This window comes from Anopheles funestus (assembly GCF_943734845.2).
Source record: "Anopheles funestus chromosome X unlocalized genomic scaffold, idAnoFuneDA-416_04 X_unloc_29, whole genome shotgun sequence".
NCBI classification, from domain to species: Eukaryota; Metazoa; Arthropoda; class Insecta; order Diptera; family Culicidae; genus Anopheles; species Anopheles funestus.
The window spans coordinates 61384-82703 of NW_026045153.1; the positions used below are offsets into that span (position 1 = coordinate 61384).

The window sequence follows — 21320 nt, forward strand, 5'->3', positions numbered from 1 at the left end:
CTAAGGTGTCTTGGCTAATGTGTCTTGGCTAATGTGTCTTGGCTAAGGTGTCTTGACAAATGTGTCTTGGCTAAAGTGTCTTGGCTTAGGTGTCTTGGCTAATGTGTCTCGGCTAAGGTGTCTTGGCTAAGGTGTCTTAGCTAAGGTGTCTTGGCTAAGGTGTCTTGGCTAAGGTGTCTTGGCTAAGGTGTCTTGGCTAAAGTGTCTCGGCTAAAGTGTCTTGACTAATGTGTCTTGGCTAAGGTGTCTTGGCTAAGGTGTCTTGGCTAATGTGTCTCGGCTAAGGTGTCTTGGCTAAGGTGTCTCGGCTAAGGTGTCTCGGCTAATGTGTCTTGGCTAATGTATCTTGGCTAAGGTGTCTTGGCTAAGGTGTCTTGGCTAAGGTGTCTTTCTAATGTGTCTTGGCTAAGGTGTCTTGGCTAAAGTGTCTCGGCTAAAGTGTCTTGGCTAATGTGTCTTGGCTAAGGTGTCTTGGCTAAGGTGTCTTGGCTAAGGTGTCTTGGCTAAGGTGTCTTGGCTAATGTGTCTCGGCTAAGGTGTCTTGGCTAATGTGTCTTGGCTAAGGTGTCTTGGCTAAGGTGTCTTGGCTAAGGTGTCTTGGCTAAGATGTCTTGGCTAATGTGTCTCGGCTAAGGTGTCTCGGTTAATGTGTCTTGGCTAATGTGTCTTGGCTAAGGTGTCTTGGCTTATGTGTCTTGGCTAATGTGTCTTGGCTAAGGTGTCTTGCAAATGTGTCTTGGCTAAAGTGTCTTGGCTTAGGTGTCTTGGCTAATGTGTCTCGGCTAAGGTGTCTTGGCTAAGGTGTCTTGGCTAATGTGTCTCGGCTAATGTGTCTTGGCTAAGGTGTCTTGGCTAAGGTGTCTTGGCTAAGGTGTCTTGGCTAAGGTGTCTTGGCTAAGATGTCTTGGCTAATGTGTCTCGGCTAAGGTGTCTCGGCTAATGTGTCTTGGCTAATGTGTCTTGGCTAAGGTGTCTTGGCTAAGGTGTCTTGGCTAAGGTGTCTTTCTAATGTGTCTTGGCTAAGGTGTCTTGGCAAATGTGTCTTGGCTAAAGTGTCTTGGCTTAGGTGTCTTGGCTAATGTGTCTCGGCTAAGGTGTCTTGGCTAAGGTGTCTTGGCTAAGGTGTCTTGGCTAATGTGTCTCGGCTAAGGTGTCTTGGCTAAGGTGTCTCGGCTAAGGTGTCTCGGCTAATGTGTCTTGGCTAATGTGTCTTGGCTAAGGTGTCTTGGCTAAGGTGTCTTGGCTAAGGTGTCTTTCTAATGTGTCTTGGCTAAGGTGTCTTGGCAAATGTGTCTTGGCTAAGGTGTCTCGGCTAAAGTGTCTTGGCTAATGTGTCTTGGCTAAGGTGTCTTGGCTAAGGTGTCTTTGCAAATGTGTCTTGGCTAAAGTGTCTTGGCTTAGGTGTCTTGGCTAATGTGTCTCGGCTAAGGTGTCTTGGCTAAGGTGTCTTAGCTAAGGTGTCTTGGCTAAGGTGTCTTGGCTAAGGTGTCTTGGCTAAGGTGTCTTGGCTAAAGTGTCTCGGCTGAAGTGTCTTGACTAATGTGTCTTGGCTAAGGTGTCTTGGCTAAGGTGTCTTGGCTAAGGTGTCTTGGCTAAGATGTCTTGGCTAATGTGTCTCGGCTAAGGTGTCTCGGTTAATGTGTCTTGGCTAATGTGTCTTGGCTAAGGTGTCTTGGCTAAGGTGTCTTGGCTAAGGTGTCTTTCTAATGTGTCTTGGCTAAGGTGTCGTGGCAAATGTGTCTTGGCTAAAGTGTCTTGGCTTAGGTGTCTTGGCTAATGTGTCTCGGCTAAGGTGTCTTGGCTAAGGTGTCTTGGCTAAGGTGTCTTGGCTAAGGTGTCTTGGCTAAGGTGTCTTGGCTAAAGTGTCTCGGCTAAAGTGTCTTGGCTAATGTGTCTTGGCTAAGGTGTCTTGGCTAAGGTGTCTTGGCTAAGGTGTCTTGGCTAAGGTGTCTTGGCTAATGTGTCTCGGCTAAGGTGTCTCGGCTAAGGTGTCTTGGCTAAGGTGTCTTGGCTAAGCTGTCTTGGCTAATGTGTCTCGGCTAATGTGTCTTGGCTAATGTGTCTTGGCTAATGTGTCTTGGCTAAGGTGTCTTGGCTAATGTGTCTCGGCTAAGGTGTCTTGGCTAAGGTGTCTTGGCTAAGGTGTCTTGGCTAAGGTGTCTTGGCTAAGGTGTCTTGGCTAAAGTGTCTTGGCTAAAGTGTCTCGGCTAAAGTGTCTCGGCTAAGGTGTCTCGGCTAATGTGTCTTGGCTAATGTGTCTTGGCTAAGGTGTCTTGGCTAAGGTGTCTTGGCTAAGGTGTCTTGGCTAATGTGTCTCGGCTAAGGTGTCTTGGCTAAGGTGTCTTGGCTAATGTGTCTTGGCTAAGATGTCTTGGCTAATGTGTCTCGGCTAAGGTGTCTCGGCTAATGTGTCTTGGCTAATGTGTCTTGGCTAAGGTGTCTTGGCTAAGGTGTCTTGGCTAAGGTGTCTTTCTAATGTGTCTTGGCTAAGGTGTCTTGGCAAATGTGTCTTGGCTAAAGTGTCTTGGCTTAGGTGTCTTGGCTAATGTGTCTCGGCTAAGGTGTCTTGGCTAAGGTGTCTTGGCTAAGGTGTCTTGGCTAAGGTGTCTTGGCTAATGTGTCTTGGCTAATGTGTCTTGGCTAAGGTGTCTTGGCTAAGGTGTCTTGGCTAATGTGTCTCGGCTAAGGTGTCTTGGCTAATGTGTCTTGGCTAAGGTGTCTTGGCTAATGTGTCTTGGCTAAGGTGTCTTGGCAAATGTGTCTTGGCTAAAGTGTCTTGGCTTAGATGTCTTGGCTAATGTGTCTCGGCTAAGGTGTCTTGGCTAAGGTGTCTTGGCTAAGGTGTCTTGGCTAAGGTGTCTTGGCTAAGGTGTCTTGGCTAAGGTGTCTTGGCTAAAGTGTCTCGGCTAAAGTGTCTTGGCTAATGTGTCTTGGCTAAGGTGTCTTGGCTAAGGTGTCTTGGCTAAGGTGTCTTGGCTAAGGTGTCTTGGCTAATGTGTCTCGGCTAAGGTGTCTTGGCTAAGGTGTCTTGGCTAAGGTGTCTTGGCTAATGTGTCTCGGCTAATGTGTCTTGGCTAATGTGTCTTGGCTAATGTGTCTTGGCTAAGGTGTCTTGGCTAATGTGTCTCGGCTAATGTGTCTTGGCTAAGGTGTCTTGGCTAATGTGTCTCGGCTAATGTGTCTTGGCTAAGGTGTCTTGGCTAAGGTGTCTTGGCTAATGTGTCTTGGCTAATGTGTCTTGGCTAATGTGTCTCGGCTAAAGTGTCTTGGCTAAGGTGTCTTGGCTAAGGTGTCTTGGCTAAGGTGTCTTGGCTAAGGTGTCTTGGCTAATGTGTCTTGGCTAATGTGTCTCGGCTAATGTGTCTTGGCTAAGGTGTCTTGGCTAAGGTGTCTTGGCTAATGTGTCTTGGCTAAGGTGTCTTGGATAAGGTGTCTCGGCTAATGTGTCTTGGCTAATGTGTCTTGGCTAAGGTGTCTTGGCTAATGTGTCTCGGCTAATGTGTCTTGGCTAAGGTGTCTTGGCAAATGTGTCTTGGCTAAAGTGTCTTGACTTAGGTGTCTTGGCTAAGGTGTCTCGGCTAAGGTGTCTTGGCTAAGGTGTCTTGGCTAAGGTGTCTTGGCTAAGGTGTCTTGGCTAAGGTGTCTTGGCTAAGGTGTCTTGGCTAAAGTGTCTCGGCTAAAGTGTCTTGGCTAATGTGTCTTGGCTAAGGTGTCTTGGCTAAGGTGTCTTGGCTAAGGTGTCTTGGCTAATGTGTCTCGGCTAAGGTGTCTTGGCTAATGTGTCTCGGCTAAGGTGTCTTGGCTAAAGTGTCTTGGCTAATGTGTCTTGGCTAAGGTGTCTTGGCTAAGGTGTCTTGGCTAAGGTGTCTTGGCTAAGTTGTCTTGGCTAAGGTGTCTTGGCTAAGGTGTCTTGGCTAAGGTGTCTTGGCTAAGGTGTCTTGGCTAATGTGTCTCGGCTAAGGTGTCTTGGCTAAGGTGTCTTGGCTAAGGTGTCTTGGCTAATGTGTCTTGGCTAAGGTGTCTTGGCTAAGGTGTCTTGGCTAAGGTGTCTTGGCTAATGTGCCTTGGCTAAGGTGTCTTGGCTAAGGTGTCTTGGCTAAGGTGTCTCGGCTAAGGTGTCTTGGCTAAGGTGTCTTGGCTAAGGTGTCTTGGCTAATGTGTCTTGGCTAAGGTGTCTCGGCTAAGGTGTCTTGGCTAATGTGTCTCGGCTAAGGTGTCTTGGCTAATGTGTCTTGGCTAAGGTGTCTTGGCTAAGGTGCTTTGGTTAAGGTGTCTTGGCTAAAGTGTCTTGGCTAAGGTGTCTTGGCTAAGGTGTCTTGGCTAAGGTGTCTTGGCTAAGGTGTCTTGGCTGATGTGTCTTGGCTAAGGTGTCTTGGCTAAGGTGTCTCGGCTAAGGTGTCTTGGCTAAGGTGTCTTGGCTATTTTGTCTCGGCTAAGGTGTCTTGGCTAAGGTGTCTTGGCTAAGGTGTCTCGGCTAATGTGTCTCGGCTAAGGTGTTTTGGCTAAGGTGTCTTGGCTAATGTGTCTCGGCTAAGGTGTCTTGGCTAAGGTGTCTTGGCTAAGGTGTCTTGGCTAATGTGTCTTGGCTAATGTGTCTCGGCTAAAGTGTCTTGGCTAAGGTGTCTTGGCTAAGGTGTCTTGGCTAAGGTGTCTTGGCTAATGTGTCTCGGCTAAGGTGTCTCGGTTAAGGTGTCTTGGCTAAGGTGTCTTGGCTAATGTGTCTTGGCTAAGGTGTCTTGGCAAAGGTGTCTTGGCTTATGTGTCTCGGCTAATGTGTCTTGGCTAAGGTGTCTTGGCTAAGGTGTCTTGGCTAATGTGTCTTGGCTAAGGTGTCTTGGCTAATGTGTCTCGGCTAAGGTGTCTTGGCTAATGTGTCTTGGCTAATGTGTCTTGGCTAAGGTGTCTTGGCTAAGGTGTCTTGGCTAAGGTGTCTTGGCTAATGTGTCTCGGCTAAGGTGTCTCGGTTAAGGTGTCTTGGCTAAGGTGTCTGGGCTAATGTGTCTTGGCTAAGGTGTCTTGGCAAAGGTGTCTTGGCTTATGTGTCTTGGCTAATGTGTCTCGGCTAAAGTGTCTTGGCTAAGGTGTCTTGGCTAAGGTGTCTTGGCTAAGGTGTCTTGGCTAAGGTGTCTTGGCTAATGTGTCTCGGCTAAGGTGTCTTGGCTAATGTGTCTTGGCTAATGTGTCTTGGCTAAGGTGTCTTGGCTAAGGTGTCTTGGCTAAGGTGTCTTGGCTAATGTGTCTCGGCTAAGGTGTCTCGGTTAACCGTGCAAATAGACCTGGAGCGATATTTCTCAGTGAGATATTTCGCAAAGTAGCTCAATTTAGCAAACAAAGGAAAATCGCTGGGCGAGACATTTCTGTGGCTACTGTGATGATATAATTCTATGTGTTTCTATGACAACGACGTTTAGATGCTGTTTTTTATATATGGACTTTTCATCGCATTTCATCGAATATTGATGAGAAAAGTCGCGGCGAGAAATGTCGCTCTAGGTCTATTTGCACGGTAAGGTGTCTTGGCTAAGGTGTCTGGGCTAATGTGTCTTGGCTAAGGTGTCTTGGCAAAGGTGTCTTGGCTTATGTGTCTTGGCTAATGTGTCTCGGCTAAAGTGTCTTGGCTAAGGTGTCTTGGCTAAGGTGTCTTGGCTAAGGTGTCTTGGCTAAGGTGTCTTGGCTAATGTGTCTTGGCTAATGTGTCTTGGCTAAGGTGTCTTGGCTAAGGTGTCTTGGCTAAGGTGTCTTGGCTAAAGTGTCTTGGCTTAGGTGTCTTGGCTAATGTGTCTCGGCTAAGGTGTCTTAGCTAAGGTGTCTTGGCTAATGTGTCTTGGCTAAGGTGTCTTGGCTAATGTGTCTCGGCTAAGGTGTCTTGGCTAAGGTGTCTTGGCTAAGGTGTCTTGGCTAATGTGTCTCGGCTAATGTGTCTTGGCTAAGGTGTCTTGGCTAAGGTGTCTTGGCTAAGGTGTCTTGGCTAAGGTGTCTCGGCTAAGGTGTCTTGGCTAATGTGTCTCGGCTAAGGTGTCTTGGCTAATGTGCCTTGGCTAAGGTGTCTTGGCTAAGGTGTCTTGGCTAAAGTGTCTTGGCTAAGGTGTCTTGGCTAAGGTGTCTTGGCTAAGGTGTCTTGGCTAATGTGTCTTGGCTAAGGTGTCTTGGCTTAGGTGTCTTGGCTAATGTGTCTCGGCTAAGGTGTCTTGGCTAAGGTGTCTTGGCTAATGTGTCTTGGCTAAAGTGTCTTGGCTAAGGTGTCTTGGCTAAGGTGTCTTGGCTAATGTGTCTCGGCTAAGGTGTCTCGGTTAAGGTGTCTTGGCTAAGGTGTCTGGGCTAATGTGTCTTGGCTAAGGTGTCTTGGCAAAGGTGTCTTGGCTTATGTGTCTCGGCTAATGTGTCTTGGCTAAGGTGTCTTGGCTAAGGTGTCTTGGCTAATGTGTCTTGGCTAAGGTGTCTTGGCTAATGTGTCTTGGCTAAGGTGTCTTGGCTAAGGTGTCTTGGCTAATGTGTCTCGGCTAAGGTGTCTCGGCTAAGGTGTCTTGGCTAAGGTGTCTTGGCTAATGTGTCTCGGCTAAGGTGTCTTGGCTAAGGTGTCTTGGCTAAGGTGTCTTGGCTAATGTGTCTCGGCTAAGGTGTCTTGGCTAAGGTGTCTTGGCTAATGTGTCTCGGCTAAGGTGTCTTGGCTAAGGTGTCTTGGCTAATGTGTCTTGGCTAAGGTGTCTTGGCTAAGGTGTCTTGGCTAATGTGTCTTGGCTAATGTGTCTCGGCTAATGTGTCTTGGCTAAGGTGTCTTGGCTAAGGTGTCTTGGCTAATGTGTCTCGGCTAAGGTGTCTCGGCTAAGGTGTCTTGGCTAATGTGTCTCGGCTAAGGTGTCTTGGCTAATGTGTCTTGGCTAATGTGTCTCGGCTAATGTGTCTTGGCTAAGGTGTCTTGGCTAAGGTGTCTTGGCTAATGTGTCTTGGCTAATGTGTCTCGGCTAATGTGTCTTGGCTAAGGTGTCTTGGCTAAGGTGTCTTGGCTAATGTGTCTTGGCTAAGGTGTCTCGGCTAAGGTGTCTTGGCTAATGTGTCTCGGCTAAGGTGTCTTGGCTAATGTGTCTTGGCTAATGTGTCTCGGCTAATGTGTCTTGGCTAAGGTGTCTTGGCTAAGGTGTCTTGGCTAATGTGTCTTGGCAAATGTGTCTTGGCTAAGGTGTCTTGGCTAATGTGTCTCGGCTAAGGTGTCTTGGCTATTGTGTCTTGGCTAAAGTGTCTTGGCTAAGGTGTCTTGGCTAAGGTGTCTTGGCTAATGTGTCTTGGCTAAGGTGTCTTGGCTAAGGTGTCTTGGCTAAGGTGTCTTGGCTAAGGTGTCTTGGCTAATGTGTCTCGGCTAAGGTGTCTTGGCTAATGTGTCTCGGCTAATGTGTCTTGGCTAATGTGTCTTGGCTAAGGTGTCTTGGCTAATGTGTCTTGGCTAATGTATCTCGGCTAAGGTGTCTTGGCTAATGTGTCTTGGCTAATGTGTCTTGGCTAAGGTGTCTTGGCTAAGGTGTCTTGGCTAAAGTGTCTTGGCTAAGGTGTCTTGGCCAAGGTGTCTCGGCTAAGGTGTCTTGGCTAATGTGTCTTGGCTAATGTGTCTTGGCTTATGTGTCTTGGCTAAGGTGTCTTGGCTAAGGTGTCTTGGCTAGTGTGTCTTGGCTAAGGTGTCTTGGCTAAGGTGTCTTGGCTAAGGTGTCTTGGCTAATGTGTCTCGGCTAAGGTGTCTTGGCTAAAGTGTCTTGGCTAAGGTGTCTTGGCTAATGTGTCTTGGCTAATGTGTCTTGGCTAAGGTGTCTTGGCTAAGGTGTCTTGGCTAAGGTGTCTTGGCTAAGGTGTCTTGGCTAAGGTGTCTTGGCTAATGTGTCTTGGCTAAGGTGTCTTGGCTAAGGTGTCTTGGCTAATGTGTCTTTGCTAAGGTGTCTTGGCTAAGGTGTCTTGGCTAAGGTGTCTTGGCTAATGTATCTCGGCTAAGGTATCTTGGCTAAGGTGTCTTGGCTAATGTGTCTCGGCTAAGGTGTCTTGGCTAAAGTGTCTTGGCTAAGGTGTCTTGGCTAATGTGTCTTGGCTAATGTGTCTTGGCTAAGGTGTCTTGGCTAAGGTGTCTTGGCTAAGGTGTGTTGGCCAAGGTGTCTTGGCTAATGTGTCTTGGCTAATGTGTCTTGGCTTATGTGTCTCTGCTAAGGTGTCTTGGCTAAGGTGTCTTGGCTAATGTGTCTTGGCTAATGTGTCTCGGCTAATGTGTCTTGGCTAAGGTGTCTTGGCTAAGGTGTCTTGGCTAATGTGTCTTGGCTAATGTGTCTTGGCTAATGTGTCTTGGCTAAGGTGTCTTGGCTAAGGTGTCTTGGCTAATGTGTCTTGGCTAATGTGTCTTGGCTAAGGTGTCTTGGCTAATGTGTCTCGGCTAAGGTGTCTTGGCTAAAGTGTCTTGGCTAAGGTGTCTTGGCTAAGGTGTCTTGGCTAATGTGTCTTGGCTAAGGTGTCTTGGCTAAGGTGTCTTGGCTAAGGTGTCTTGGCTAAGGTGTCTTGGCTAATGTGTCTCGGCTAAGGTGTCTTGGCTAATGTGTCTCGGCTAATGTGTCTTGGCTAATGTGTCTTGGCTAAGGTGTCTTGGCTAATGTGTCTTGGCTAATGTGTCTTGGCTAAGGTGTCTTGGCTAAGGTGTCTTGGCTATGGTGTCTTGGCTAATGTGTCTCGGCTAAGGTGTCTTGGTTAAGGTGTCTTGGCTAAGGTGTCTTGGCTAATGTGTCTTGGCTAAGGTGTCTTGGCTAAGGTGTCTTGGCTTATGTGTCTCGGCTAATGTGTCTTGGCTAAGGTGTCTTGGCTAAGGTGTCTTGGCTAATGTGTCTTGGCTAAAGTATCTTGGCTAAGGTGTCTTGGCTAATGTGTCTCGGCTAAGGTGTCTTGGCTAAGGTGTCTTGGCTAATGTGTCTTGGCTAAGGTGTCTTGGCTAAGCTGTCTTGGCTAAGGTGTCTTGGCTAAGGTGTCTTGGCTAAGGTGTCTCGGCTAATGTGTCTTGGCTAAGGTGTCTTGACTAAGGTGTCTTGGCTAATGTGTCTTGGCTAAGGTGTCTTGGCTAAGGTGTCTTGGCTAATGTGTCTTGGCTAAGGTGTCTTGGCTAATGTGTCTCGGCTAAAGTGTCTTGGCTAAGGTGTCTTGGCTAAGGTGTCTTGGCTAAGGTGTCTTGGCTAAGGTGTCTTGGCTAAGGTGTCTTGGCTAATGTGTCTCGGCTATTGTGTCTCGGCTAATGTGTCTTGGCTAAGGTGTCTTGGCTAAGGTGTCTTGGCTAATGTGTCTTGGCTAAGGTGTCTTGGATAAGGTGTCTCGGCTAATGTGTCTTGGCTAATGTGTCTTGGCTAAGGTGTCTTGGCTAATGTGTCTCGGCTAATGTGTCTTGGCTAAGGTGTCTTGGCAAATGTGTCTTGGCTAAAGTGTCTTGACTTAGGTGTCTTGGCTAATGTGTCTCGGCTAAGGTGTCTTGGCTAAGGTGTCTTGGCTAAGGTGTCTTGGCTAAGGTGTCTTGGCTAAGGTGTCTTGGCTAATGTGTCTTGGCTAAGGTGTCTTGGCTAAGGTGTCTTGGCTAGTGTGTCTTGGCTAAGGTGTCTTGGCTAAGGTGTCTTGGCTAAGGTGTCTTGGCTAATGTGTCTCGGCTAAGGTGTCTTGGCTAAAGTGTCTTGGCTAAGGTGTCTTGGCTAATGTGTCTTGGCTAATGTGTCTTGGCTAAGGTGTCTTGGCTAAGGTGTCTTGGCTAAGGTGTCTTGGCTAAGGTGTCTTGGCTAAGGTGTCTTGGCTAATGTGTCTTGGCTAAGGTGTCTTGGCTAAGGTGTCTTGGCTAATGTGTCTTGGCTAAGGTGTCTTGGCTAAGGTGTCTTGGCTAAGGTGTCTTGGCTAATGTATCTCGGCTAAGGTATCTTGGCTAAGGTGTCTTGGCTAATGTGTCTCGGCTAAGGTGTCTTGGCTAAAGTGTCTTGGCTAAGGTGTCTTGGCTAATGTGTCTTGGCTAATGTGTCTTGGCTAAGGTGTCTTGGCTAAGGTGTCTTGGCTAAGGTGTGTTGGCCAAGGTGTCTTGGCTAATGTGTCTTGGCTAATGTGTCTTGGCTTATGTGTCTCTGCTAAGGTGTCTTGGCTAAGGTGTCTTGGCTAATGTGTCTTGGCTAATGTGTCTCGGCTAATGTGTCTTGGCTAAGGTGTCTTGGCTAAGGTGTCTTGGCTAATGTGTCTTGGCTAATGTGTCTTGGCTAATGTGTCTTGGCTAAGGTGTCTTGGCTAAGGTGTCTTGGCTAATGTGTCTTGGCTAATGTGTCTTGGCTAAGGTGTCTTGGCTAATGTGTCTCGGCTAAGGTGTCTTGGCTAAAGTGTCTTGGCTAAGGTGTCTTGGCTAAGGTGTCTTGGCTAATGTGTCTTGGCTAAGGTGTCTTGGCTAAGGTGTCTTGGCTAAGGTGTCTTGGCTAAGGTGTCTTGGCTAATGTGTCTCGGCTAAGGTGTCTTGGCTAATGTGTCTCGGCTAATGTGTCTTGGCTAATGTGTCTTGGCTAAGGTGTCTTGGCTAATGTGTCTTGGCTAATGTGTCTTGGCTAAGGTGTCTTGGCTAAGGTGTCTTGGCTATGGTGTCTTGGCTAATGTGTCTCGGCTAAGGTGTCTTGGTTAAGGTGTCTTGGCTAAGGTGTCTTGGCTAAGGTGTCTTGGCTAAGGTGTCTTGGCTAAGGTGTCTTGGCTAATGTGTCTCGGCTAAGGTGTCTTGGCTAATGTGTCTCGGCTAATGTGTCTTGGCTAATGTGTCTTGGCTAAGGTGTCTTGGCTAAGGTGTCTTGGCTAATGTGTCTCGGCTAAGGTGTCTTGGCTAAGGTGTCTTGGCTAAGGTGTCTTGGCTAATGTGTCTCGGCTAATGTGTCTTGGCTAATGTGTCTTGGCTAATGTGTCTTGGCTAAGGTGTCTTGGCTAATGTGTCTCGGCTAATGTGTCTTGGCTAAGGTGTCTTGGCTAATGTGTCTCGGCTAATGTGTCTTGGCTAAGGTGTCTTGGCTAAGGTGTCTTGGCTAATGTGTCTTGGCTAATGTGTCTTGGCTAATGTGTCTCGGCTAAAGTGTCTTGGCTAAGGTGTCTTGGCTAAGGTGTCTTGGCTAAGGTGTCTTGGCTAAGGTGTCTTGGCTAATGTGTCTTGGCTAATGTGTCTCGGCTAATGTGTCTTGGCTAAGGTGTCTTGGCTAAGGTGTCTTGGCTAATGTGTCTTGGCTAAGGTGTCTTGGATAAGGTGTCTCGGCTAATGTGTCTTGGCTAATGTGTCTTGGCTAAGGTGTCTTGGCTAATGTGTCTCGGCTAATGTGTCTTGGCTAAGGTGTCTTGGCAAATGTGTGTTGGCTAAAGTGTCTTGACTTAGGTGTCTTGGCTAATGTGTCTCGGCTAAGGTGTCTTGGCTAAGGTGTCTTGGCTAAGGTGTCTTGGCTAAGGTGTCTTGGCTAAGGTGTCTTAGCTAAGGTGTCTTGGCTAAAGTGTCTCGGCTAAAGTGTCTTGGCTAATGTGTCTTGGCTAAGGTGTCTTGGCTAAGGTGTCTTGGCTAAGGTGTCTTGGCTAATGTGTCTCGGCTAAGGTGTCTTGGCTAATGTGTCTCGGCTAAGGTGTCTTGGCTAAAGTGTCTTGGCTAATGTGTCTTGGCTAAGGTGTCTTGGCTAAGGTGTCTTGGCTAAGGTGTCTTGGCTAAGTTGTCTTGGCTAAGGTGTCTTGGCTAAGGTGTCTTGGCTAAGGTGTCTTGGCTAAGGTGTCTTGGCTAATGTGTCTCGGCTAAGGTGTCTTGGCTAAGGTGTCTTGGCTAAGGTGTCTTGGCTAATGTGTCTTGGCTAAGGTGTCTTGGCTAAGGTGTCTTGGCTAAGGTGTCTTGGCTAATGTGCCTTGGCTAAGGTGTCTTGGCTAAGGTGTCTTGGCTAAGGTGTCTCGGCTAAGGTGTCTTGGCTAAGGTGTCTTGGCTAAGGTGTCTTGGCTAATGTGTCTTGGCTAAGGTGTCTCGGCTAAGGTGTCTTGGCTAATGTGTCTCGGCTAAGGTGTCTTGGCTAATGTGTCTTGGCTAAGGTGTCTTGGCTAAGGTGTCTTGGTTAAGGTGTCTTGGCTAAAGTGTCTTGGCTAAGGTGTCTTGGCTAAGGTGTCTTGGCTAAGGTGTCTTGGCTAAGGTGTCTTGGCTAATGTGTCTTGGCTAAGGTGTCTTGGCTAAGGTGTCTCGGCTAAGGTGTCTTGGCTAAGGTGTCTTGGCTATTTTGTCTCGGCTAAGGTGTCTTGGCTAAGGTGTCTTGGCTAAGGTGTCTCGGCTAATGTGTCTCGGCTAAGGTGTTTTGGCTAAGGTGTCTTGGCTAATGTGTCTCGGCTAAGGTGTCTTGGCTAAGGTGTCTTGGCTAAGGTGTCTTGGCTAATGTGTCTTGGCTAATGTGTCTCGGCTAAAGTGTCTTGGCTAAGGTGTCTTGGCTAAGGTGTCTTGGCTAAGGTGTCTTGGCTAATGTGTCTCGGCTAAGGTGTCTCGGTTAAGGTGTCTTGGCTAAGGTGTCTGGGCTAATGTGTCTTGGCTAAGGTGTCTTGGCAAAGGTGTCTTGGCTTATGTGTCTCGGCTAATGTGTCTTGGCTAAGGTGTCTTGGCTAAGGTGTCTTGGCTAATGTGTCTTGGCTAAGGTGTCTTGGCTAATGTGTCTCGGCTAAGGTGTCTTGGCTAATGTGTCTTGGCTAATGTGTCTTGGCTAAGGTGTCTTGGCTAAGGTGTCTTGGCTAAGGTGTCTTGGCTAATGTGTCTCGGCTAAGGTGTCTCGGTTAAGGTGTCTTGGCTAAGGTGTCTGGGCTAATGTGTCTTGGCTAAGGTGTCTTGGCAAAGGTGTCTTGGCTTATGTGTCTTGGCTAATGTGTCTCGGCTAAAGTGTCTTGGCTAAGGTGTCTTGGCTAAGGTGTCTTGGCTAAGGTGTCTTGGCTAAGGTGTCTTGGCTAATGTGTCTCGGCTAAGGTGTCTTGGCTAATGTGTCTTGGCTAATGTGTCTTGGCTAAGGTGTCTTGGCTAAGGTGTCTTGGCTAAGGTGTCTTGGCTAATGTGTCTCGGCTAAGGTGTCTCGGTTAAGGTGTCTTGGCTAAGGTGTCTGGGCTAATGTGTCTTGGCTAAGGTGTCTTGGCAAAGGTGTCTTGGCTTATGTGTCTTGGCTAATGTGTCTCGGCTAAAGTGTCTTGGCTAAGGTGTCTTGGCTAAGGTGTCTTGGCTAAGGTGTCTTGGCTAAGGTGTCTTGGCTAATGTGTCTTGGCTAATGTGTCTTGGCTAAGGTGTCTTGGCTAAGGTGTCTTGGCTAAGGTGTCTTGGCTAAAGTGTCTTGGCTTAGGTGTCTTGGCTAATGTGTCTCGGCTAAGGTGTCTTAGCTAAGGTGTCTTGGCTAATGTGTCTTGGCTAAGGTGTCTTGGCTAATGTGTCTCGGCTAAGGTGTCTTGGCTAAGGTGTCTTGGCTAAGGTGTCTTGGCTAATGTGTCTCGGCTAATGTGTCTTGGCTAAGGTGTCTTGGCTAAGGTGTCTTGGCTAAGGTGTCTTGGCTAAGGTGTCTCGGCTAAGGTGTCTTGGCTAATGTGTCTCGGCTAAGGTGTCTTGGCTAATGTGCCTTGGCTAAGGTGTCTTGGCTAAGGTGTCTTGGCTAAAGTGTCTTGGCTAAGGTGTCTTGGCTAAGGTGTCTTGGCTAAGGTGTCTTGGCTAATGTGTCTTGGCTAAGGTGTCTTGGCTTAGGTGTCTTGGCTAATGTGTCTCGGCTAAGGTGTCTTGGCTAAGGTGTCTTGGCTAATGTGTCTTGGCTAAAGTGTCTTGGCTAAGGTGTCTTGGCTAAGGTGTCTTGGCTAATGTGTCTCGGCTAAGGTGTCTCGGTTAAGGTGTCTTGGCTAAGGTGTCTGGGCTAATGTGTCTTGGCTAAGGTGTCTTGGCAAAGGTGTCTTGGCTTATGTGTCTCGGCTAATGTGTCTTGGCTAAGGTGTCTTGGCTAAGGTGTCTTGGCTAATGTGTCTTGGCTAAGGTGTCTTGGCTAATGTGTCTTGGCTAAGGTGTCTTGGCTAAGGTGTCTTGGCTAATGTGTCTCGGCTAAGGTGTCTCGGCTAAGGTGTCTTGGCTAAGGTGTCTTGGCTAATGTGTCTCGGCTAAGGTGTCTTGGCTAAGGTGTCTTGGCTAAGGTGTCTTGGCTAATGTGTCTCGGCTAAGGTGTCTTGGCTAAGGTGTCTTGGCTAATGTGTCTCGGCTAAGGTGTCTTGGCTAAGGTGTCTTGGCTAATGTGTCTTGGCTAAGGTGTCTTGGCTAAGGTGTCTTGGCTAAGGTGTCTTGGCTAATGTGTCTTGGCTAATGTGTCTTGGCTAAGGTGTCTTGGCTAAGGTGTCTTGGCTAAAGTGTCTTGGCTTAGGTGTCTTGGCTAATGTGTCTCGGCTAAGGTGTCTTGGCTAAGGTGTCTTGGCTAATGTGTCTTGGCTAAAGTGTCTTGGCTAATGTGTCTTGGCTAAGGTGTCTTGGCTAAGGTGTCTTTTCTAATGTGTCTTGGCTAAGGTGTCTTGGCTAAGGTGTCTTGGCTAAGGTGTCTTGGCTAATGTGTCTCGGCTAAGGTGTCTTGGTTAAGGTGTCTTGGCTAAGGTGTCTTGGCTAATGTGTCTTGGCTAAGGTGTCTTGGCTAAGGTGTCTCGGCTAATGTGTCTTGGCTAAGGTGTCTTGGCTAAGGTGTCTTGGCTTATGTGTCTCGGCTAATGTGTCTTGGCTAAGGTGTCTTGGCTAAGGTGTCTTGGCTAATGTGTCTTGGCTAAAGTGTCTTGGCTAAGGTGTCTTGGCTAATGTGTCTCGGCTAAGGTGTCTTGGCTAAGGTGTCTTGGCTAATGTGTCTTGGCTAAGGTGTCTTGGCTAAGGTGTCTTGGCTAAGGTGTCTTGGCTAAGGTGTCTTGGCTAATGTGTCTCGGCTAATGTGTCTTGGCTAAGGTGTCTTGGCTAAGGTGTCTTGGCTAATGTGTCTTAACTAAAGTGTCTTGGCTAATGTGTCTCGGCTAAAGTGTCTTGGCTAAGGTGTCTTTGCTATGGTGTCTTGGCTAAGGTGTCTTGGCTAAGGTGTCTTGGCTAAGGTGTCTTGGCTAATGTGTCTCGGCTAATGTGTCTTGGCTAATGTGTCTTGGCTAATGTGTCTTGGCTAAGGTGTCTTGGCTTATGTGTCTCGGCTAATGTGTCTTGGCTAAGGTGTCTTGGCTAATGTGTCTCGGCTAATGTGTCTTGGCTAAGGTGTCTTGGCTTATGTGTCTCGGCTAATGTGTCTTGGCTAAGGTGTCTTGGCTAAGGTGTCTTGGCTAATGTGTCTTGGCTAATGTGTCTTGGCTAATGTGTCTCGGCTAAGGTGTCTTGGCTAAGGTGTCTTGGCTAAGGTGTCTTGGCTAAGGTGTCTTGGCTAAGGTGTCTTGGCTAAGGTGTCTTGGCTAATGTGTCTCGGCTAAAGTGTCTTGGCTAAGGTGTCTTGGCTAAGGTGTCTTGGCTAAGGTGTCTTGGCTAAGGTGTCTTGGCTAATGTGTCTCGGCTAAGGTGTCTTGGCTAAAGTGTCTTGGCTAATGTGTCTCGGCTAAGGTGTCTTGGCTAATGTGTCTTGGCTAAGGTGTCTTGGCTAAGGTGTCTTGGCTAAGGTGTCTTGGCTAAGGTGTCTTGGCTAAGGTGTCTTGGCTAATGTGTCTTGGCTAAGGTGTCTTGGCTAATGTGTCTCGGCTAAGTTGTCTTGGCTAAGGTGTCTTGGCTAATGTGTCTTGGCTAAGGTGTCTTGGCTAAGGTGTCTTGGCTAAGGTGTCTTGGCTAATGTGTCTTGGCTAAAGTGTCTTGGCTTAGGTGTCTTGGCTAATGTGTCTTGGCTAAGGTGTCTTGGCTAAGGTTTCTTGGCTAAGGTGTCTTGGCTAAGGTGTCTTGGCTAAGGTGTCTTGGCTAAGGTGTCTTGGCTAATGTGTCTTGGCTAAGGTGTCTTGGCTAATGTGTCTCGGCTAAGGTGTCTTTGCTAAGGTGTCTTGGCTAATGTGTCTTGGCTAAAGTGTCTTGGCTAAGGTGTCTTGGCTAATGTGTCTCGGCTAAGGTGTCTTGGTTAAGGTGTCTTGGCTAAGGTGTCTGGGCTAATGTGTCTTGGCTAAGGTGTCTTGGCTAATGTGTCTAAGCAAATGTGTCTTGGCTAAAGTGTCTTGGCTTAGGTGTCTTGGCTAATATGTCTCGGCTAATGTGTCTTGGCTAAGGTGTCTTGGCTAATGTGTCTTGGCTAAGGTGTCTTGGCAAATGTGTCTTGGCTAAAGTGTCTTGGCTTAGGTGTCTTGGCTAATATGTTTTGGCTAATGTGTCTTGGCTAAGGTGTCTTGGCTAAGGTGTCTTGGCTAATGTGTCTTGGCTTATGTGTCTTGGCTAAGCTGTCTTGGCTAAGGTGTCTTGGCTAATGTGTCTTGGCTAAAGTGTCTTGGCTAAGGTGTCTTGGCTAATGTGTCTCGGCTAAGGTGTCTTGGCTAAGGTGTCTTGGCTAATGTGTCTTGGCTAAGGTGTCTTGGCTAAGGTGTCTTGGCTAAGGTATCTTGGCTAAGGTGTCTTGGCTAATGTGTCTCGGCTAATGTGTCTTGGCTAAGGTGTCTTTACTAAGGTGTCTTGGCTAATGTGTCTTGGCTAAGGTGTCTTGGCTAAGGTGTCTTGGCTAATGTGTCTTGGCTAAAGTGTCTTGGCTAATGTGTCTCGGCTAAAGTGTCTTGGCTAAGGTGTCTTGGCTAAGGTGTCTTGGCTAAGGTGTCTTGGCTAAGGTGTCTTGGCTAATGTGTCTCGGCTAATGTGTCTTGGCTAATGTGTCTTGGCTAATGTGTCTTGGCTAAGGTGTCTTGGCTAATGTGTCTCGGCTAATGTGTCTTGGCTAAGGTGTCTTGGCTAATGTGTCTCGGCTAATGTGTCTTGGCTAAGGTGTCTTGGCTAAGGTGTCTTGGCTAATGTGTCTTGGCTAATGTGTCTTGGCTAATGTGTCTCGGCTAAGGTGTCTTGGCTAAGGTGTCTTGGCTAAGGTGTCTTGGCTAAGGTGTCTTGGCTAAGGTGTCTTGGCTAAGGTGTCTTGGCTAAGGTGTCTTGGCTAATGTGTCTCGGCTAAAGTGTCTTGGCTAAGGTGTCTTGGCTAAGGTGTCTTGGCTAAGGTGTCTTGGCTAAGGTGTCTTGGCTAATGGGTCTCGGCTAAGATGTCTTGGCTAATGTGTCTCGGCTAAGGTGTCTTGGCTAAGGTGTCTTGGCTAAGGTGTCTTGGCTAAGGTGTCTTGGCTAATGTGTCTTGGCTAAGGTGTCTTGGCTAAGGTGTCTTGGCTAATGTGTCTGTGCTAAGGTGTCTTGGCTAATGTGTCTCGGCTAATGTGTCTTGGCTAATGTGTCTTGGCTAATGTGTCTTGGCTAAGGTGTCTTGGCTAAGGTGTCTTGGCTAATGTGTCTTGGCTAAAGTGTCTTGGCTTAGGTGTCTTGGCTAAGGTGTCTCGGCTAAGGTGTCTTGGTTAAGGTGTCTTGGCTAAGGTGTCTGGGCTAATGTGTCTTGGCTAAGTTGTCTAAGCTAAGGTGTCTTGGCTAAGGTGTCTTGACTAAGGTGTCTTGGCTAAGGTGTCTTGGCTAAGGTGTCTTGGCTAATGTGTCTTGGCTAATGTGTCTTGGCTAAGCTGTCTTGGCTAAGGTGTCTTGGCTAAGGTGTCTTGGCTAAAGTGTCTTGGCTAAAGTGTCTTGGCTAATGTGTCTTGGCTAATGTGTCTTGGCTAAGGTGTCTTGGCTAATGTGTCTCGGCTAAGGTGTCTTGGCTAATGTGTCTTGGCTAATGTGTCTTGGCTAAGTTGTCTAAGCTAAGGTGTCTTGGCTAAGGTGTCTTGGCTAAGGTGTCTTGGCTAAGGTGTCTTGGCTAATGTGTCTTGGCTAAGGTGTCTTGGCTAAGGTGTCTTGGCTAAGGTGTCTTGGCTAATGTGTCTTGGCTAATGTGTCTTGGCTAAAGTGTCTTGGCTAAGGTGTCTTGGCTAATGTGTCTTGGCTAAAGTGTCTTGGCTTAGGTGTCTTGGCTAAGGTGTCTCGGCTAAGGTGTCTTGGTTAAGGTGTCTTGGCTAAGGTATCTGGGCTAATGTGTCTTGGCTAAGTTGTCTAAGCTAAGGTGTCTTGGCTAAGGTGTCTTGACTAAGGTGTCTTGGCTAAGGTGTCTTGGCTAAGGTGTCTTGGCTAATGTGTCTTGGCTAATGTGTCTTGGCTAAGCTGTCTTGGCTAAGGTGTCTTGGCTAAGGTGTCTTGGCTAAAGTGTCTTGGCTAAGGTGTCTTGGCTAATGTGTCTCGGCTAAGGTGTCTTGGCTAAGGTGTCTTGGCTAATGTGTCTTGGCTAAGGTGTCTTGGCTAAGGTGTCTTGGCTAAGGTGTCTTGGCTAAGGTGTCTTGGCTAAAGTGTCTTGGCTAAGGTGTCTTGGCTAATGTGTCTTGGCTAATGTGTCTCGGCTAATGTGTCTTGGCTAATGTGTCTTGGCTAATGTGTCTTGGCTAAGGTGTCTTGGCTAAGGTGTCTTGGCTAATGTGTCTTGGCTAAAGTGTCTTGGCTTAGGTGTCTTGGCTAATGTGTCTTGGCTAATGTGTCTCGGCTAAGGTGTCTTGGTTAAGGTGTCTTGGCTAAGGTGTCTGGGCTTATGTGTCTTGGCTAAGTTGTCTAAGCTAAAGTGTCTTGGCTTATGTGTCTCGGCGAATGTGTCTTGGCTAAGGTGTCTTGGCTAATGTGTCTTGGCTAATGTGTCTTGGCTAATGTGTCTTGGATAAGCTGTCTTGGCTAAGGTGTCTTGGCTAAGGTGTCTTGGCTAAAGTGTCTTGGCTAAGGTGTCTTGGCTAATGTGTCTCGGCTAAGGTGTCTTGGCTAAGGTGTCTTGGCTAATGTGTCTTGGCTAAGGTGTCTTGGCTAAGGTGTCTTGGTTAAGGTGTCTTGGCTAAGGTGTCTGGGCTTATGTGTCTTGGCTAAGTTGTCTAAGCTAAAGTGTCTTGGCTTATGTGTCTCGGCGAATGTGTCTTGGCTAAGGTGTCTTGGCTAATGTGTCTTGGCTAATGTGTCTCGGCTAAGGTGTCTTGGTTAAGGTGTCTTGGCTAAGGTGTCTGGGCTTATGTGTCTTGGCTAAGTTGTCTAAGCTAAAGTGTCTTGGCTTATGTGTCTCGGCGAATGTGTCTTGGCTAAGGTGTCTTGGCTAATGTGTCTTGGCTAATGTGTCTTGGCTAATGTGTCTTGGATAAGCTGTCTTGGCTAAGGTGTCTTGGCTAAGGTGTCTTGGCTAAAGTGTCTTGGCTAAGGTGTCTTGGCTAATGTGTCTCGGCTAAGGTGTCTTGGCTAAGGTGTCTTGGCTAATGTGTCTTGGCTAAGGTGTCTTGGCTAAGGTGTCTTGGCTAAGGTGTCTCGGCTAAGGTGTCTTGGTTAAGGTGTCTTGGCTAATGTGTCTTGGCTAAGGTGTCTTGGTTAAGGTGTCTTGGCTAAGGTGTCTGGGCTTATGTGTCTTGGCTAAGTTGTCTAAGCTAAAGTGTCTTGGCTTATGTGTCTCGGCGAATGTGTCTTGGCTAAGGTGTCTTGGCTAATGTGTCTTGGCTAATGTGTCTCGGCTAAGGTGTCTTGGTTAAGGTGTCTTGGCTAAGGTGTCTGGGCTTATGTGTCTTGGCTAAGTTGTCTAAGCTAAAGTGTCTTGGCTTATGTGTCTCGGCGAATGTGTCTTGGCTAAGGTGTCTTGGCTAATGTGTCTTGGCTAATGTGTCTTGGCTAATGTGTCTTGGATAAGCTGTCTTGGCTAAGGTGTCTTGGCTAAGGTGTCTTGGCTAAAGTGTCTTGGCTAAGGTGTCTTGGCTAATGTGTCTCGGCTAAGGTGTCTTGGCTAAGGTGTCTTGGCTAATGTGTCTTGGCTAAGGTGTCTTGGCTAAGGTGTCTTGGTTAAGGTGTCTTGGCTAAGGTGTCTGGGCTTATGTGTCTTGGCTAAGTTGTCTAAGCTAAAGTGTCTTGGCTAATGTGTCTTGGCTAAAGTGTCTTGGCTTAGGTGTCTTGGCTAATGTGTCTTGGCTAATGTGTCTCGGCTAAGGTGTCTTGGTTAAGGTGTCTTGGCTAAGGTGTCTGGGCTTATGTGTCTTGGCTAAGTTGTCTAAGCTAAAGTGTCTTGGCTTATGTGTCTCGGCGAATGTGTCTTGGCTAAGGTGTCTTGGCTAATGTGTCTTGGCTAATGTGTCTTGGCTAATGTGTCTTGGATAAGCTGTCTTGGCTAAGGTGTCTTGGCTAAGGTGTCTTGGCTAAAGTGTCTTGGCTAAGGTGTCTTGGCTAATGTGTCTCGGCTAAGGTGTCTTGGCTAAGGTGTCTTGGCTAATGTGTCTTGGCTAAGGTGTCTTGGCTAAGGTGTCTTGGCTAAGGTGTCTCGGCTAAGGTGTCTTGGTTAAGGTGTCTTGGCTAAGGTGTCTGGGCTAATGTGTCTTGGCTAAGTTGTCTAAGCTAAGGTGTCTTGGCTAAGGTGTCTTGACTAAGGTGTCTTGGCTAAGGTGTCTTGGCTAAGGTGTCTTGGCTAATGTGTCTCGGCTAATGTGTCTTGGCTAATGTGTCTTGGCTAATGTGTCTTGGCTAAGGTGTCTTGGCTAAGGTGTCTTGGCTAATGTGTCTTGGCTAAAGTGTCTTGGCTAAGGTGTCTTGGCTAAAGTGTCTTGGCTAAGGTGTCTTGGCTAATGTGTCTCGGCTAATGTGTCTTGGCTAATGTGTCTTGGCTAATGTGTCTTGGCTAAGGTGTCTTGGCTAAGGTGTCTTGGCTAATGTGTCTTGGCTAAAGTGTCTTGGCTTAGGTGTCTTGGCTAAGGTGTCTCGGCTAAGGTGTCTTGGTTAAGGTGTCTTGGCTAAGGTGTCTGGGCTAATGTGTCTTGGCTAAGTTGTCTAAGCTAAGGTGTCTTGGCTAAGGTGTCTTGACTAAGGTGTCTTGGCTAAGGTGTCTTGGCTAAGGTGTCTTGGCTAATGTGTCTTGGCTAATGTGTCTTGGCTAAGCTGTCTTGGCTAAGGTGTCTTGGCTAAGGTGTCTTGGCTAAAGTGTCTTGGCTAAAGTGTCTTGGCTAATGTGTCTTGGCTAATGTGTCTTGGCTAAGGTGTCTTGGCTAATGTGTCTCGGCTAAGGTGTCTTGGCTAATGTGTCTTGGCTAATGTGTCTTGGCTAAGTTGTCTAAGCTAAGGTGTCTTGGCTAAGGTGTCTTGGCTAAGGTGTCTTGGCTAAGGTGTCTTGGCTAATGTGTCTTGGCTAAGGTGTCTTGGCTAAGGTGTCTTGGCTAAGGTGTCTTGGCTAATGTGTCTTGGCTAATGTGTCTTGGCTAAAGTG

At 47.7% G+C, this 21320-nt stretch overlaps 2 long non-coding RNA genes across 2 annotated transcripts in view; both read left to right on the plus strand.

The window, feature by feature from the left end:
• The first annotated feature begins 5526 nt into the window (after nt 1-5526).
• LOC125773311 (uncharacterized) overlaps nt 5527-21320 on the plus strand; it is a 68434-nt gene continuing 52640 nt past the window's right edge. The window contains exons 1-2 of the long non-coding RNA XR_007420026.1: nt 5527-6001; nt 11938-13491. This is a non-coding gene — a long non-coding RNA (uncharacterized LOC125773311). The remainder of the gene's footprint in view (nt 6002-11937; nt 13492-21320) is intronic.
• LOC125773314 (uncharacterized) lies at nt 8149-11324 on the plus strand. The gene is made up of 3 exons (XR_007420029.1): nt 8149-8297; nt 8732-8815; nt 10972-11324. It is a non-coding gene; the product is annotated as an uncharacterized LOC125773314 (long non-coding RNA).